Consider the following 4,961-nt stretch of genomic DNA (forward strand, 5'->3'; position numbering starts at 1 on the left):
GTAGCAGACCAAACCTAGCAGCACTCTCCTCGCATCCATCCAGATCCAGGGCCCAACATTGCCTCGCATCCAGCTCTGAGCTTTCTGCCCCCGATTCAATGCTGAGCCAAGCTATGACAACTACTCGGTACACCGCATAGGAGTCGGAGAGGTCCAGTAGCCAGGCAGCCGACTACTGCAACAAGCACAAGACCGCAAAACCAGTCAGCCAGCACCCATGAATTTTCTTTCTCCAAATTTTACTTCACAACATCAACTTGATACACTTTCCCTGTATAGTGTTAGGCTATACCGTTGTAGCAATCTGAAATTTCACTAATTAATGCCTACTTAATTGTATGGTTTAGAATTAAAAAAAATTGGCCGGCCCAACTAATTTGTTGTAGCTCTGCCACTGCGAGATAAGGCATCCGGCAAAAGGCCTAACCACTTTGCTTCATATTGGAAGAAAATTCCATAGTCTCTGCAGCCCCATATCCCGCACCCACTAATATGAAAGAGAAAATAGTTTGGATGAAACATAACATATTTTTAGTAATATATACAAAAACTAGGGCCTTTTCTTTAAATTCTATGAACATGTATTAGTCTATTTTAGGTCCAGCACTTTGCTAGTTCAAAGTTAATAAGTCATGTGTCGCATGCAGCTATGTAATCGATACTGACAAAAGTACCATTTCATGCTATCCAAATAGTCTACCAAAGGGAGCGTGTGTAATGGAAAGTAGCTGTCAGCTCGATCTTTTTTTACATTGTCAACTAGCAAGAAACCATTATCTTGTCGTGCCTAGTTTGAATTGCATTTTAGATTGGCCAAGGACAAAACTCTTTGCCACACCTCACAAGAATAAAGAATCAAAGATCTCGAAAAGTAAGTGCATCCTCCTTTGACGTGTTTATAGAAAGGGCACCACCATCTATCATTTGGAATTTCCCAGAGTTTTGATTTATCGGCTATGTGAATCTTCTCATGGATTAGAAGCCCTCATTGACGGCGGCCTTCACCTTAAACTGAAGATCCTCCACTTGTTCCTAGTTCCCCAGACGAGGTTTTTTTGCGGTCCAGGAGTGCAACCTCCTTGAAGGCGCGACCGAGAAAGCAGGGACCCCCTCCTGGCTCCCTGATGGCATGTCGGCCATGTATAACCATTCTTCCTACCATGGCTTCATGGTCTCGATGAACTTGTCTTTCGGCCAGGAGACATTGTTGATCTTCCTGATCATAGCCCCTCCGCACTCTATGAGAATGGGGTAGTTGTTGTGCGGTTTAACGCATAACAGCTTCAGCCAGAGCCTGAAATGGGGCTCTATGTGGAGGAATGCCTCACAAAAGGTGATGTAGGTGGCGATGTGAAGGATGCAGTTCAGGGCCAGGTGGTGGAACCGGAGCCCATAGAAAAACAGTAGGCCCTGAAAAAAGAGGTGAAGAGGAAAATTGAGTCCTCGGGTAAGGTGGGAGATAAACATCACACGCTCTCCCTTCCGAGGTGTTGGAATTGAGGAGGCAGAGTAGACCGCGCCCTTGCTCACGGGGGATCGGCACTTAACCACCCCTTGTCCATGCAAAAATCGTCGAAAAGTTTCATAGCGTTTGAACTCCGCTTGGTATAGATTTTCTAGAAAACCAAAAACATGTAGAAAACATCAACATGCACTAGGCACTGGGTTAATAGGTTAGTTCCCAAAAATCATATAAAGTTGCATATTAAAGCATATAAATTATTCAAGATTGATAATATAATAGTATGAAATAATAATAAATTATAGATACGTTGGACACGTATCAGCATTACCGCCATGCAAAGCGTTGCATAAACATGATCTACAGTATCTGTCAGGCCGTGTTTGCCGCCTGCTGGAACTAGAAGTCTAGCACGTCATTTGACGTGCAGATCATGTACGAGGGTGACGAGAAGAAGAGCTCCGGTGTAAGGAAGCTTCTGCACACTAAAGTTCTCATGTATCTTACACTAATTAGAATTGCTACTTAATACACACTATACCGTCGGGACACATTAAGATTGCTTCTAGCATCAGGTTCTTGGACCAAGCGGCACTCACAATCGAATGCACTAACTCCAAGCTCGCCACGTGCAGCAAAGACACATTAAGATTACTTCTAACATCAGGTTCTTGGACCGAGCGGCACTCACAATCGAATGCACTAACTCCAAGCTCGCCACCTGCTACCAAACACGCAACAAATGGAGGTAGATCTATGCACATATCGAGGGAGGGGGGCATTGGCCCCCAACCTTGGATCAAGTTGTGAAATATTTTTTTAGGCGAGGTTATATGAGATTCTTCTAGCAAGCTCCACCACTTCATACAATAGTTAGTTTTCAGCCCCGCAATCACGATCCTCATCCTCTTCTACAATCGGGTCTTTCGCTCGTTACCAGCACAGCTCACCGGGTGCGAACTATTTCATGGAGGGAGATAAAGAATGACAGATCATTGCATGCCTCGTGGTAAGAAACTTGGATGAAGCGGAGAGCTCCTTTCCACCTCTATTTACAGCGGAGGAAATGGTGTAGGAGGGCTTGAGATGGCAGCCCAAAAAGGGGGGCTGGGGAGGTTGTCTTCCTGCCAGGAACATTGCGTTGGGGCTATCCGGAAAATTCTGGAAGGTCCCAAAACTTGTCCAACACCCTCCAATATATTCCAGAGGTGTTCCAAAACTTTTCCGGCTTAATGGTTTACTTCGAAACATTTCTGGTATGATGGTTTACTCTGAAACATTTTCGATATCTCCGAAACAGTTCCATTTTTCTTTCTAAAACTTTTCTAGTGACTTTCTCTCAGACTCCTAACCTGGTACTTAGTAGGTAGATGACCCTTAAGTGTGTGACCCTATAGGTTCGATGAAGTATAGACATGTCTGGAACCCCTTCTGATGAATGATCAATAGCAGAACCATGGACATCCATACTGACCCCTATACCCACATGAATAAATATTCAAGTGAACCTTAGTTACATGTGCTATTCATGTTGCTTCGTGATATGTTACAAAAACACGAGGTGAGATTTATCGGCATCCCCGTGAATCAACAACTTGTTGACTATGCCAGTTTCCTCGTTACGGCTTCTGTTCTCATTTCTCGTTCCCATGTTCCGGCATCCCTATGATCAAATAATAGTGTTTCTGGTCAGACGATGATTGATACTGTAACACTGAGAGGCCCTAAGAACATCTCTTCATCGTCAGAGGAGCAAACCCCAATCTTGAGCTATCTAGTCCCATGTTATAGTTTTTCGTGAACCTGTAAGCCGTCATAATAGCCACCTATTACATATGACATTTAACAAACCCCAAAGTTCATGAAACAAGTAGGAAGGAACTTGAGACTCTCATGGTCTAAGGAATTATGCAAATGTTTAATTTTCTTTGTGTTATGAACCATTAACTTGTGACGAATGTATCTCACAACATAACAACAATTGGGTCGATTCAACACAAGTGTTCCTCTAGCATTATGTCCTCGGATTTTTTGGCATACTCATGCCCATGATCACGAAAACGTAACCATCATGCAACACTTGAGTTAGTCTTAGAGGCATGACTAGTAATACATTTTACCATTTATTATTCCACCAATTCACATGGGCTTTCCGCTGATCCGTTATGGATATATGGGCTGAAGGACCATTGCAATTATAGCACGAAATATAAACATTAATTACCAACTTGGGGATAGTTAAATAATAATTGTTATTACTGCCTCTAGGGCATATCTCCTACACAGACATGTTTGATTAATTCAAATTGGATAGAGCATAGAAGAACAAACATTGCACATGCAAGAGGTCAGATTGCCATAGAACCCTTGACTATAATTGTAAGAATGTCGGCCTCGGAGATGGTAGTTTCTCTCGGCCTCAATTTTAGTTTGCCACACTTTTTCACCGATGTAATCCACTGGTGTCATAGGCTTAGTTTCTTATCAAATCTTTTTTTAGGGAAATACATTGTATGCACATCGAAAGATACAAGAGGAGGGAAATGGAAAGAACGAGTTTAATGCATTATCAATAAACCCACTGTGCACACCCAGGATGGGCACCACGGGGCAAAAACCTGATAGTGCTAACACAACCACGATCTTGAGCATATATGCATCAACAAAACATATTGACCAGAGTGATGATGCATGTGGACATGTTTGATTAATTCAAATTGGATAGAGCATAGAAGAACAAACATTGCACATGCAAGAGGTCAGATTGCCATAGTAGAACCCTTGACTATAATTGTAAGAATGTCGGCCTCGGAGATGGTAGTTTCTCTCGGCCTCAATTTTAGTTTGCCACACTTTTTCACCGATGTAATCCACTGGTGTCATAGGCTTAGTTTCTTATCAAATCTTTTTTTAGGGAAATACACTGTATGCACATCGAAAGATACAAGAGGAGGGAAATGGAAAGAACGAGTTTAATGCATTATCAATAAACCCACTGTGCACATCCAGGATGGGCACCACGGGGCAAAAACCTGATAGTGCTAACACAACCACGATCTTGAGCATATATGCATCAACAAAACATATTGACCAGAGTGATGATGCATGTGGGGAAAAAAGGCAAAAGAATTTTTGACCAGAGTGGGATTTGAACCCACGCCCTTTCGGACCAGAGCCTTAATCTGGCGCCTTAGACCAACTCGGCCATCTGATCTTTGGTGCTATTTCGCCCAACATATCATTGAAGTAAACTAAACAAGTTACCGTTTTGTCTCCCTTCTGGAATCTTTGTATACCTGCCCACGGCATACAGCCAGCGTCGGACGAAGTACCTCGTTTTCAGATCCCATACGTCACTTTCTTCCAACCCAATGGTAGACCCGTCAAACAAGTCTGCTGGTGGCGGCCAACCGGCTGCCATGGAGTCCCTGTCGTCGTTGGATCTAGATTATCACCATCTACTGATCTGCCAGTACAAAGCTAACCAACTCGAATAAGA

The 4,961-nt window shown here is 43.1% G+C and overlaps 1 non-coding gene across 1 annotated transcript; it reads right to left on the reverse strand.

Moving 5' to 3' along the window:
- Positions 1-4,595: 4,595 nt before the first annotated feature.
- TRNAL-AAG lies at positions 4,596-4,676 on the reverse strand. Its single transcript has one exon. It is a non-coding gene; the product is annotated as a tRNA-Leu (tRNA).
- Between the last annotated feature and the right edge of the window lie 285 nt (positions 4,677-4,961).

Source organism: Triticum urartu, chromosome 6 (assembly GCF_003073215.2).
Source record: "Triticum urartu cultivar G1812 chromosome 6, Tu2.1, whole genome shotgun sequence".
NCBI lineage: Eukaryota > Viridiplantae > Streptophyta > Magnoliopsida > Poales > Poaceae > Triticum > Triticum urartu.